The sequence below is a fragment of the Ambystoma mexicanum genome, chromosome 4q (genome assembly GCF_040938575.1).
Source record: "Ambystoma mexicanum isolate Mex_15411 chromosome 4q, UKY_AmexF1_1, whole genome shotgun sequence".
In the NCBI taxonomy this organism is placed as follows: Eukaryota; Metazoa; Chordata; class Amphibia; order Caudata; family Ambystomatidae; genus Ambystoma; species Ambystoma mexicanum.
Genome location: NC_090928.1, coordinates 836411796 through 836425178, shown reverse-complemented (window position 1 = coordinate 836425178; position 13383 = coordinate 836411796). Strand labels below are relative to the sequence as shown.

At 40.6% G+C, this 13383-nt stretch overlaps 1 protein-coding gene across 4 annotated transcripts in view; it reads right to left on the bottom strand.

Moving 5' to 3' along the window:
* Nucleotides 1–13383, bottom strand: part of LHCGR (luteinizing hormone/choriogonadotropin receptor) — a 1835933-nt gene that overhangs the window by 1370111 nt on the left and 452439 nt on the right. The window lies entirely within an intron of this gene.

Sequence of the window (13383 nt, the reverse complement as noted above, 5' to 3'; positions counted from 1 at the left end):
TGGGAACCGGGCTTCAAATAATCACTCAATCAATGCTATATGGTCACCGTTTACAGTAGACACCACTGAGCGCACTCTATTTGAAAACAGCGTGTTCTACTTTGCATTTATTGGTTATATGCATTCACTGAATTATGAACAAATTCCGTAACTGGCTTAATGAAGGTTTGAATTTCAAGGTAAGCAAAAATGAATGCTTTGATTTGTTACATCAATAGCCAGATATAGCATTTCGATATTCAAAATGTTCCTTTCCTGTCAAAAGTGTATCAACGACGGTGCGACGGTGCATATACTGTAAAAAAAAAATGAACCTCTGAGTAGCCAGGAGACGAGCTGAACTGGCTGAGGCCTACAGTAAATTGCTGTGAGGAACACAATGCACGTTACTGTGTGACACCCGTGTTAAATAGTGTGGTAAGAGATGAGGCGTGAACCATTGTAAAGCACTCAGTGTCACTGTTACAAAGAATATTCAGTGGCATTCGTGGTGAACCTCCTACCCCACACACCCAGTCCACCAGGAAAGCATTTGGGCAGTGCCTGGAAGGTACAGTGCATTCTCGCTGCATTCCTGCCTGCGTTTATGGATTCAAATTGAAAATATCCTACACTTGGCACCTCTGTAAAGGATTCCATTATTTGCATAGTGACGGTGAGGTTATTCTGCCTTGGCTTACATTTTTGTGTTTCAATACTCTTACATTACAATTAGCAGCTGCAATAGGCGTTATCATCCTTCCCTGCAACATTGCCAATAGTTATTCGTTTGAGGATTTGCGAGAACTTCCCCAGCAAGACATTCTCCTCATACTTCGGAGCTTAATTAGTCCCTAGCCAACTTCGTCAGATCCCCTCTGAGGCTTTTTTACATACACTGGACTAAATGTTTTTCCTGGAAATAAGCTTTCATGGTTACCATTAATTATGCTAAAGAGGTAATGAAATGTATGATTTGTTTGGCACCAGCACAGAATTATTACATCTTGCCTGGGCTGTCTGAGTACAGTTCTCTTACTGTCATGTTCACTACCAATGGACTTGCCAGTATGTGTGTCGCACTTTCCTTTCGACTGGCCTGAGATCCGGCTGCTGCTGTCATGGAGTAAACTTACTGGCAAGTCAGTCTGATTTTGCATCACCACAGAATCATCTGCTGCTGGATGGTTCAAATTCGAATTTATTATGAGTACTTAGAAAGGAGACGGTTCTGTTTTTGTTATATAGGTACAGATGTGGTCCTCGAAGAAGGACTTCCTGCAGTCCGAAATCCATTGGACTTTTTTCTGTTTTTCCTATTTTCGTCTACTAATTAAATCTTATGAGGTGCACCTTTTGAAAGTGCATTGCAAGCGCACTACAGTTTGGCAGGTACTCTTTACCTGTGCAGTCATTGGTGAATTGCTTGAGGGGAGCCTGTGACTCCCCCCGCCCACCCGGAGAGGAATCAAAACCGAGTGTGTCGCCCCTTGCCCGTGCGCCATGTGAAAGTGCATTGCAAGTGCACTACGGTTTGGCAGGTACTCTTTACCTGTGGAGTCTTTGGTGAGTCACTGGAAGAGAGCTTGTGACCCCGCCCCCACCCGCTGGAAGAAGAATACAAAGCGAGAGCCCGTCCCTGGCACGCGCGCCTTTTGAAAGTGCATTGTAGGTGCACTACAGTCTGGCAGTTTGGTGTGTGGTGTGGCGTATTGTACCATTGAGACTGTTTCCTGGGGATGGTGGGTGTGATCCCCGTAACACAAATGTATGCAAATCGTGGTGGTGGAGGTAAGATATCTTACAATCTACAGGGAAACAAAAGAATAAACAAAACTTCTGAACATTACGCTGGCAAATGGTTAATGCCTGGCAATGTGGCTGAGGCCCCTGCTGACTCAGATAGAGGGAGTGATGGTCAAACGATAGGGTCGATTATGTCCTATTTTAAAAATGTGTCAGAGCCTATGGTGAGCAAAGTGGTTACCGCTAATGATGTGTCAGTGTCAGTTAGGAGCTGTCCTACAGACTATGTCAGCGGAAATAGACAATAACAGTGCACTGCTGAACCTCTGTTATTCCCTCCAATCAGAGGTTCAACAGTTGGAGTTATCTGCTACTGGGGGTCCGGTGGTGTAGCGCGGGCAGGAAGCTGTGAGGAGTCAGGAATAAGACTCGGACACAAGTCAGCCATGATTTTGGTTAAAGACATCTATTAAAAGAGGTTGGGAAAATGCCTGTCTGACCCTGCTCTAAGAGGAATTTCCCTACTTATAACCTAAACTAAGGATCTATCGATGCCAGAATGTCCAAAACAAAAACTGTTCCATGCCCAAAGTTCTATTCTGAACCTCGCACTAAAACTAAAGAGAAAATGTCTTTAGGCCTGGGTGGTTTAGAAAAGGGTTCACAAACGAAGAATAAACGTCTTCAACACAAACGTTCTTCACGCATAAAGGTCCTTGCTCCACAGGGTAGTTCCCTTCCCCTGGATTCCCCTCTGTTCTCTGAAGTTTCACATGCAACAGTTCCTTGTGCCTTTCTTGGCCCACAACAGTATTGACGTATAAACCTGCCTGGCTTTGCAATCATGTCCCTTTGAACTCCTAGTTCACACAATCCCTTTTCCTAGTCCTGATGTTTCCTCTCAGGATCTCTTTGTTTTTAAACAACGCAATCCTTTTCTCACGTCTGATATTTCTTCTCACAACTTCTTTGTTTTACCCAACACAGCTCTTTTCTCAGTCCTGATGTTTCTTTTCAGGACTTCTTTATGCACAAAGTTTAGTTACCTGGTATTTATTTCGACCAGGACTTGTTGTTTTAACACACTGGTGATTGCCTGGTATATTTTCCTACCAGGGCTTCTTGTACTCACACACCTGTGACTGCCTGGTATACTCTCCTGCCAGGACTTCTTGTACTCACATAGACTCTTTGCCCTTGACCAAAAGTGCATACATAATTTGTTTGTAAATATGCCTTCTGGATATATTATCTGGTCCTGGTTTCTCCTATGTCAGCACAATTTATGTTGATTTGCTCGTAGGGGTTTTGTTTGTAAATTAATTGCCCTTTCAATATTAAGTTCATTCGATTATTCTCTCTTGCTTGCTTGCTATTCATTTACTTGCATTCGGCATCGCCGCCAATACGCCGGGTTCCCACTGACTCTGGGTGGACTCATCGGCTCTTGTCGGTGTTCCTGTATTCTCCCACAGTCGATTGGAGAAGTGTCTGAGTCTGCATCCTTCTCGCAACAGCTTCCTCTTGGTTTCTTCGGCTCTTGCAGTTTTCCCTTGACACGCCTGCTTTGTTTTGGGCTCCGGTAAGTAAAGAGCTGCTCTTGGGCACCTGCGAATGCCCAGGAGTCTCTTGCTGGCTGCCGGTGTCGCCGCAGTGTGTCCTCAAACAGCAGCCTCTTCCTTCTTCGCTGGTGAGATGCCTGGCTCCACCATGCCAATAATTGCCTTTCGGTTTCTTCAACCTCACAGAGAGCCACAGCTCTCTTTCGCCAGCAGCAGAACTCAATTCCCTGCTTCAATTGCCTTTTAAACATCCCGGGCACAGGTGAGTATGGTACTAGAGCGCTCACTGGGCTTGTGGCCTTCTTCGCTCTGCATTGCTCAAATCCTCTTCCTCGTCACAGTATTTTGTTCAGTCTGGTAGAGGAAGTCCAGTTTTCGGATTTGATTTGCAAAACTTGAATAAACATTTTCAGTAGTCTTAAATGATGAATGAGTCTTGGTTGAATGATAAGTGGACTTGGAGAGGGCAATCTCCCTATTCTTCATGGGAGAAGGAGTGGGTATATAACAATAGGCCAAGAGGGTATTAGATATGGGAGGGGTATTTTCAAGAGGAAATTGGGGTTACCATGTCTCACCCAATGAAGCTCTGACATCTCTCAGAGGTTGTCTCCCCCATGTGATCTTCCTTCATATAGCCACCCCCTGGGTCAGAATCCGGTAGTGGCTGCTGTTCCCTGGCCACATGGGAGGAGGTCACTGCTGGAAAACCAGTGACGACTCCACCTGATTCATCACAAAGCTCAGGAAGAATCAGTTCCGGTGGGTCAATATGTACTAACACCACGGGAAAGGTTATCGAGTTCCCCAAGGTTGACAGGGCTGCTACAGGAGGAGCCGCATGGGAGCCCCCTTATGATCAGTGAAACCCAATTTTGCAAATCTCTGGTTTGGAGGAGAGTGGTCCAATTAATGACTCAAGTGCCTCACGAACGAGTAATGAGGCAACCAATTTCACACAAAAGAAATTGGTGAAATTGTGTAACCTCATCTGGAACAAAACACAGAGCACATATGGGGCTGTTGGAGTATTTAATGGAAGGTCAAAAAAGGTAAATGGAGAAAGGACGTGGTCCACAACCCCGTTCTGCAAAAACCTGTAATAAATGTGTTGTTGGTGATATCAATTAATGATGAGGCAGAAGGTGAGATTCAGGTAGAGTCCTCAAGAGCGGATGTGTTGGAGTCCACCACCCGGTATATGACTCTGCTCTATAGGAAAGAGTGGGTAAGCGGTAAGCTGAAGAAAATAGTAAAACAAAAATGTAACAAAAGAAGTAAAGAACAAGTTGCATCTCCAATGACTATCCAGGAGATGACACTGAATATTGGAGACATGAGGGTTAGTAGATCTAAAAAGGCCAGAAAGAGAGCATTTCAGCGATTAAGACGTGGAGGTAATCTGAATAGCTGGCTATTAACAGCAGAGGAAAAAAATAAAATTGTGAGCAATCCTAAAATCGGTCATGGCACAAACTTAGAAAAGAACAAGAAAGTAAATATGAGCATAGGGGATGCTTCGATTGCAGAGTGGACCTAGTCAGAACCAGTAATTCCCAATGTGAAGGCTGCAAATGAACCGAGTAGGAGCAAGATGGTCCCCTGGATAAGAATGACTTGTAGCCTAGGAATGAATTGAACCCTTTAACATTGTTCATTGTTACAAGACTGTTTGAGACAGATGTATCCCCTATAAACCGCGGATCCATTTTAGCTTGGATTAATCACTTGCCTGTTCTGAGGGTGTTATCTTCCACTGACTTTGACTTTCTGGAGCCATTAGAAGTATTTAAATGTGCAGTGAACAAAGTTCATTTTGTGTCATCGGAAGTGGCTACACTAGTGTGAGAAATGCTGAATAGTTGTTCAAATGGGGATTTGATATAGATCCCCCCATTACACGCCTTAGTAAGCAAGGCCTCTGAATCAAAACAAGATATTTTGCAGGGCTCACAGGGCGATGTGAAGAGAGCCTGGTCTAATCCTAGAGTGGGCCAAGAGGTGGTGCAAGAAATGAATGAATCGGTGTGTAAAAAGCATTCATAATGTTTATTGTCATTTCTGTTGCCAGTGGTGAAGAAGCCCTGATCCTGATTTCTTATTAAAATCTTGGAATACACAAGCACATGTACATCTGTTCCTAAAAAGAGAGTCAATAGATCTATTGGCCATGGTGAAGATTATCTTGTTGGATCAGGGTTGTTTGATGGCTATGTTTCTTATACAAGAAGGGCCCCAAGGGTTGGATGAGTGTCATCCCTTGTGGGGGTTGTTAAAATTGGTTGCAAATTGTTTTGTAGCATGAGAAGTACCCAGTGAGATTGCAAATGATAATGTGCTTGCAGTTGAAGCAGAGATCGTCAAGCCTTTGTTAGCCCTGATATATATGTCTACCCCAATGGTGATTGTATGGAAACATTACACATGTCACTTTTTGAACGGATAACCTCATAGTCGGTGGTTAACTCGAATGGTGGGATAGTTTTGGGTGGGGACTTTTTAATTGATTGATTATGTAGTTATGAAGGGTGAGGTCATGCCAATTAACACATTTTGCCTTGACATGGAACTATAGATGTTTAATGGAGCAGTGAAAGATGATGTTCCACCTGGGAAAACTTGGAGACGTAGAACCTTGTGTTCCATCATTGACTATATATTTGCCTCTAGTTTTACGATTGAAACAATGGAGAGCTAGATGCATGCTTCAATGACTACAGCAACCATGCTTTGTTATCTGCTTACTTTGAAATTGAAACATATTTCTCTACATCCATGGATAGGTGGGTAAAGTGTGGACCAAAGGACAACAAAAAAGGTTGGGTTGGTCTGACTGAATTTGTGACACAATCTCAAATTATATATCAACAGTTACAGATGAATTTAGGAGTCGTTCTACTCCTAATGAGATCGTGCACTTGATTTCGAGCAATGCAGGCCATTTTGTACCTATGGGCAAGAGTAATCCTATAAGAGATCAAACAACTTCCTTATAATAAGAGGATTCAGGCGGAAAAGAGGAGAATGCAGCAAAGGTTTGTTGTATATTAACAACAATGTGAATGATTCCTTGATAAAATCAAGGGATATGAAAATATCTAAAAACAAAAATAGACATTGGTTGCACCTGTATAATGTTTCTGGACACAATTAGAATTTACAGAAAATATATGAAATTCTTAATAAGGAAATACCAAAATGCTCTGGTGCACATTCAATAAGATTGATAAAGATGATGGTGTCGACAGTGTTCGGGTCCTGAAACTAATTAAAAGTGTGACACAAGTGAGACGGACAGTTACGGACAGGTGTGATGTTCGTAGGATTTATGGGTGTGGTGCACATGTGCGTAGATGTTCTAGAGTTAGTACGGACAGGTATAGTGTCCTTAGGACACCCTCATTTTGGATAATTATGGACATCCCGGACACCGTGCGTGTTCTGAGAACAGTTTTATTTTGCTTGCGTACAGTACGGACAAGTATAGTGTCCTTACGGCACCTCCCTTTTGTTTAATTATGGATATCCCGGACACCGCGTGTGTTCTTATAACAGTTTCACCTTGCCTGCAGACAGTACAGACAGAAATAGTGTCCTTAGGACACCTCCATTTTGGTTAATTACGGATATTCCGGACACCGCGTGTGTTCCTAGAACAGTTTCATCTTGCCTGCGGACAGTACGGACAGGTTTAGTGTCCTTAGGACACCCCCCTTTTGGATAATTACGGACATCCCGGACACTGCGCGTGTTCTAAGAACAGTTTTATTTTGCTTGCGTACAGTACGAACAAGTATAGTGTCCTTAGGACACCTCCATTGTGTTTAATTACAGACATCCCGGACACCACGTGTGTTCTTAGAACAGTTTCATCTTGCCTGCGGACAGTACGGACAGGTTTAGTGTCCTTAGGACACCCCCATTTTGGATAATTACAGACATCCAGGACTCCCGTTCTGTCCACAGACATCTTAACTGCCTTTTTTAAAAAAAAAATAAGACACAAAGGACTGAATTAAAACACACATAATATTTTTTATTTATTTATATACAGATGTAACATTTATGAAAGAGAGGGGGAAGCAGAAACTGACACAAACACAGGGGAATTGGGGGTTTGGAGAGGATGGATGGGAGGAGATGAATGGATGGAAGTCTCATCGCAATGTTTTTCTTGGTGGTGAGGGTTTGGAGATAGTTGACTGGGATATGGAGAGGGGGAACAGGTACATGTGGGACAAAATGTTTCAAAAGATTATAATTTTCCATGAGCATGTTCAATTTTTGTTCCATGCGCTGCAGAGTATTTTCTGATGTCTCTTTTGATGTATTATTTTCAATGTTTGTATGGTCTGTTAAAAAGAAATATATATGTTAAGTGCACATTAAGTAATGATTTTTTAATTTGGTTATATAGAGAAGTGTCTACCATTAGTATCACTATCTTCAGACATTTCCTCACATGGGAAATGTTCCTCAAGCCATTCTAATGTACTGGACATTTTTGTGTAAAAAAAAATATATTACTTTTACTGTACCTAATACAGAAAGTTTAGAAATATATAAGAACAATGAAGTTTACTTACTAGCTTCTGGTAAGTTGTGTTCTTACTGTTCTGTAGGTCTGCTGTTTCTGCGTGTTGTGCATTTTCTCTGAGGTAATTATGTTGGAAGCATATCTTGTTTGTTTTGGTATATTCCATTTTAGTACATATGGTATTTAAATGGATGTTTGATGTGTTAGATATATAGGTTCCACTTCTTATTTATTATTACATATAATGTGTTTATGTGCTGCTTTTTGAAATTGTGCAGTGTTCATATGGCATGATAGAACAATTTAAGATACCCCCTGAGTTTTTGGGTAGTGTTGATGTTGTCCGCATCCGTCCACGGACATACGCACAGTCCGCGGACATCAAAATCACTAGCTGGGGGTTCAGTATATTCTATGTTACATGTATATAAAGTAAGGGAATCCTAGTAAACATCTATCAATTTCACACTATGAATATGTATATTCAGTAAAATAAAATGTGATAAAGGGAGGTTATGGTCAAGTTACGCTAATAAAAACCTATGAAATTCAGTAAAAGAACTTTGTTAAAGGGACGTTATGGTTAAGTTGCGCTACTAAAAACCTATGAAATTCAGTAAAAAAACTTTGGTAAAGGAACGTTATGGTTCAAAGTCAAACCGAAAAACCCATGAAATTTGCTAGTTGTGGTAAGCTAAGCCACCATAACTCGCGCCACCACTGTGCATTGCTAAGACTAACACCCAGGACATCAAAGATGACATCACAAATGTCATTGATGACATCACTGATGACATCACATGTTCATTTACTTTTCATGAAAAGTGTACAAAGGATTCTTATTATAATATTCACAAAAAAGTGTCAAGAAGCATTGGAATAAATATCATGAGCTATGTAGTGCATTGATATAAATAGCATTCTATTATGAAGTTTTATACGCTGTGAGTGGACCCTAAGTGAATTATTGTAAGAACATATTTGAAGTATAAGTATAGTAAGCTACTCATGTATAAACATAAGCATTGTGTGCAGCATACATCATGGAGGTGCAATATTCATAATCTTCCCATGTTGAATAGTGAAATGATAAATGCTTTCCTAATAGAGTTTTGCATACTGTGCAACATGTAATAAGTATCTAATAAAACCCACTTACTAAACCACTTACTACATAATTTTATTACTACATACAAAACAAAAAGACAGAACAACACATACAAATATGAGTATATAAAGGGAAAGGGAAGTATGCAAAAAAAGCAGCAGTAGAACCAGAAAGTGTTCATAACCTAACTGATTATTATGCACAGAAATGATTGCTCTGGTTGAAACCTACTACTTCCCTATGTATAAGTATCACATGATGTGACTGCACCCTAAAGAAAGTAATGCAAATACAAATATGAGCATATCTAGAGAAAGTACAGTAATAAAAAAACAGCAGAACAATAAGAACGTGTTGATAACCTTACTGATTCTCTTCATGCACAGAAAGAATTGCTGTCTTTCAAGTGTGTATTTTCCTTATGTATATGTTTCATATGCTGTGAGTGGACCCTAAGTGAATTATTGTAAGAACATATTTAAGTCTACAAATATAATACTTTTTAAATGTTTTGTTCCTAACTATTACTGGCCAAGATATAGCACTAAAGGAAAAATGAGCGAGTCAGACATGTGATGCCATCAGTGATGTCATCAATGACATTTGTGATGTCATCTTTGATATCCTGGGTGTTAGTCTTAGCAATGCACGGTGGTGGCGCGAGTTATGGTTGCTTAGCTTACCACAACTAGCGAATTTCAGGGGTTTTTCGGTTTTATTTTGAACCATAATGTCACTTTAACAAAGCTTTTTTACTGAATTCGATAGTTTTTTAGTAGCGCAACTTAACCATAACGTCCCTTTCACAAAGTTTTTTACTGAATCTACGATAATACTACAGTACAACAATATATATAACCACATTAAAATCACAATTATACAGTTAAAAGTTAAATGAATACATGCTTATACATAGTACATCATCAAGTATAAAGCATCATCAAACAAATCCTCAACTGGGCATTAATTTAGCCTCTACAATTTTCTAAACCTTCGCTATTGCCAATGTCAGTGACAAACTTTGCCCCAAAACACATCTCAACCAGAACACCTCATCTGTAATATCATTCAAGTCGTTTACATGGATTTTATGAAAACTCTGATAAATGGACCACATGACACTGCATGAGGTTAGAACATGTCAAGCAGTTACCATCTAGTCTATCATGTGACACATTCTACACATCCGTTGTTTCCAGGGCACACCCTCCCAGGCTCCTGCATTCTCTAGGACTCTCAATGTATCTAATCCTATTAACAAAAACGTCCTTCTTAGGGCTGAGAAGGGGAACTGAAATATATATTGCTGGGGTCTTTTGAAAGGGAAAAACATTCTAGAGAAGGTGTTTAATGATTGTAACTGGGCTATGTGCTCATGGTTTAGAACACAGTCCCATTTCACTATGTGCTATTTAAAGCTACGCAGCAAGACACCTACATTTTCTGACCAATTTGAGTCCAAGCTATACATTCAAAATAGCTTTCATTGCTTCTTTGGAATGCAGCCACGTTTCTAGATCTTTTACTAATCAGTTCTCTTTTAATTAGTGCAAGAACTGAACCTTCTTCGGCACACATTATTATAATATTAAGACTGCTTAGATTTGTCCGGGTCAAATTAGCTAGAGGTGTTAAACCTTGTTTGAGTCGAATGGCTTGAAGTGCCATAGCATTCCATAGGCCAAACAATTTACACCAGATGAATCCTTCAACCTTATCAGCCCACTCACCACAGTTTCTATACAAGGCTTCTAGGGCATAAATTGTATCTGGTAATCATTTCTGATTATGTATTCTAATGGGGCCTATAGGACTGTATCCTGCATTTCTCTGCAAAATATATTTTGTTGCCACTAATAAGGAAGTAGCTTTTAACTTCCTTTTTGAGAAGAGAAAGCTTTCCTTTGAATGAAGTGTGATATCATAGCCTAGATACCAATACTGCTCAAGCTTCTCCAATACTCCTTCTTTAGTCCCAATACTTTTCCTAGAACATGTTGTTTTGTCAAAACACATATTTTTGGATTTGGTAAGATTTATGGTTAAACCATTCTCCTGGGCATAGTCTAAGATTGCCTGTGCACTTTGTGATATCCTGACGAAAATGGTATCAGAAATGACTAGATCATCGGCATAGGTGAGCCAAGATACTTCCCATGCTCTCCATGCTCTCCATGCTCCAAAATTAGGTGGAAAGTTGTTCAATCCTTCCAGAGATTTTCCAATATCTGACAAAAACATATTAAATAAGAGGGGCAAGCACACAACCTTGCTTTACCTCCATCCTATCGGAATAAACAAAGAGAGCTCACCTAAACAGTCCAATGTTACTCGCCCCACAGTATTTTGATGTAATAATTGACATAGCAATAAATGCTCTGGGATGTCCAGTTCCACTAGCATATCCCACAATTCTGGTCTATCAATTGAATCGAATGCTGCTGCAAAGTCGATAAACAAGATGTACAAAGGGGGTTGTTATGATCTCTAGCTTGAGCAATCAAAGCATTCAAAATCAAGATGTTGTAAATTGTAGATAACCCTTTCCTAAATCCTACTTGAAAGCAATTCAATAACGGATTCATATTGGACCAGCGAGTCAACTCTTTCAGTACACAAGAGGCAAAGATTTTACTGGCCCCTTCCAAATGGAATAACAATCTGTAATTCTCAGGAGAATCCCTTCTACCTTTTTAGTGCACAGGGATAATATGCACCAGGAATCAGGGATCACTTTCTGCTCAATGATCTTACTAAACATGTGGAATAGGATATCTGCCCACATTGTGGGATTGGCTCTCAACACAACATTGGAAACCCTGTCTGGACCCGGGGCCCTGGATGATTTCAATTTCATAATTACTCCATATATATCTCCCATTCAAAATTACTGGTAGCTACAACCCTGACATTCACTGATGTATATTTAGCTTTACATTTGCTCACAATAAATTCACTCCATTTTGCATCTATAATTTCACTTGTCACTGGAACAACACAATCACTCCTGTGGGACAGCGCATCCCTCCAGCTGCCTCACAGGCCATCCATGATGCTGTTGACCCTTACCTATCAATGGTCACTGTTTTGTGTATATACTGCGATGCAGTAATCTGCAGGGGGGAGAGTCTTCGGAGTTTGAGCCTACGGTCAAGGACCATGAGAAGGTCTGGCCACTACCTAAATAAGGCCCACCCTACATCTTCCTCTCTCCACCTGCCCTTTCTTATCCCTGTGGTTGGTGTCCCTTCCTTACCCTCCTTTCCCCTCCTCTCCTAATGTGTCATGTGTAAAAAAACAAAAAATATATAAAACAACAAAAATCCCCCAAAAAAAAGGCTCTTTTCAGAGCCGCCTTTCACAGTCTAAAAATAGAAGTGGCAAATAAATTGAGCAGGACCCTGTGCATTTTTTAGAAGTCCGTGACAGTTCGCGGACATCTAAAATTTTGGGGTGCTGCCCTATCAAAACCATTGCACTTTTCTCTGGGAGAAAGTGGTGGCTCTGAAAAGAGCCTTTTGGTGGTGTTTTTTTGTGCTTGAAAAACTTGAAATAGTCAACACCTACTGCAAAATGGATGGCTGTTATTCCAAAAAAGGTTGCAATGCATTTTGTACATATCTCAGAAAAATCTGATTACCAGCATAAGTAAGATGGACTCCATCTCTGCGAAAAATGTATGTGCTACTAAACATAATATTTTTATTGTGAAAAGAGGACATGCCAACATCTCTTAGAAAGGCACATTGTGCCTCGCTTTCTCCATTTGAAGAGGAACGCAGCCACATTTGTCTCTGCGCAAAACGAGAAAAAATTACTTGGGAATTTGGAAACATGTCCATGACCTTCCCGAGTCCTTCTTTCATTGCAAATTGCAAAGAAATTCCAGAAACATGTCCTAAACTGTTCCCTCCACAATGAATTATAATTATGTCTGGATGATGCTCTGTCTCCAAACTAGCACAGAGAGGTACCAAGTCCAGCTACTTCATTCCACGCACCCCATGCCAGTGCACTTCCACATGAGGGAATCCAAGATCTGCAGCTACTCCAGAGTTCTGCATGCACCTCCAACCAATGTATCCATGAGTCTCCCAAAATGCAGATGATCTGTTTTCTGAAACACACAGCCATAGCTAACTGTTCTTTTTTCAGGAAAAGGCTTTCTGACAAACTCTCTCCTTACACAACACACCAAGTAAACCCTACTGACCAATCCCTTGCTCTGCTCATTCTCATTTGCATGCCTCAGCACCCCAAAATCCCTGTATGTAATATGCGATGTCCGCGGACATCCTCCATGTCCGCAGACATATCAAAAATCTGAGCGTGGTGAATGTAAATTTAAATAGTGTGCCCCATTTCCCCTTTGAGGTTGGCTTTTTAAAAGAGCCTTTTTTTGATTTTTTTGCAGATGCTTGACAAACACCTGTTATTTTGTATTTTTTTGT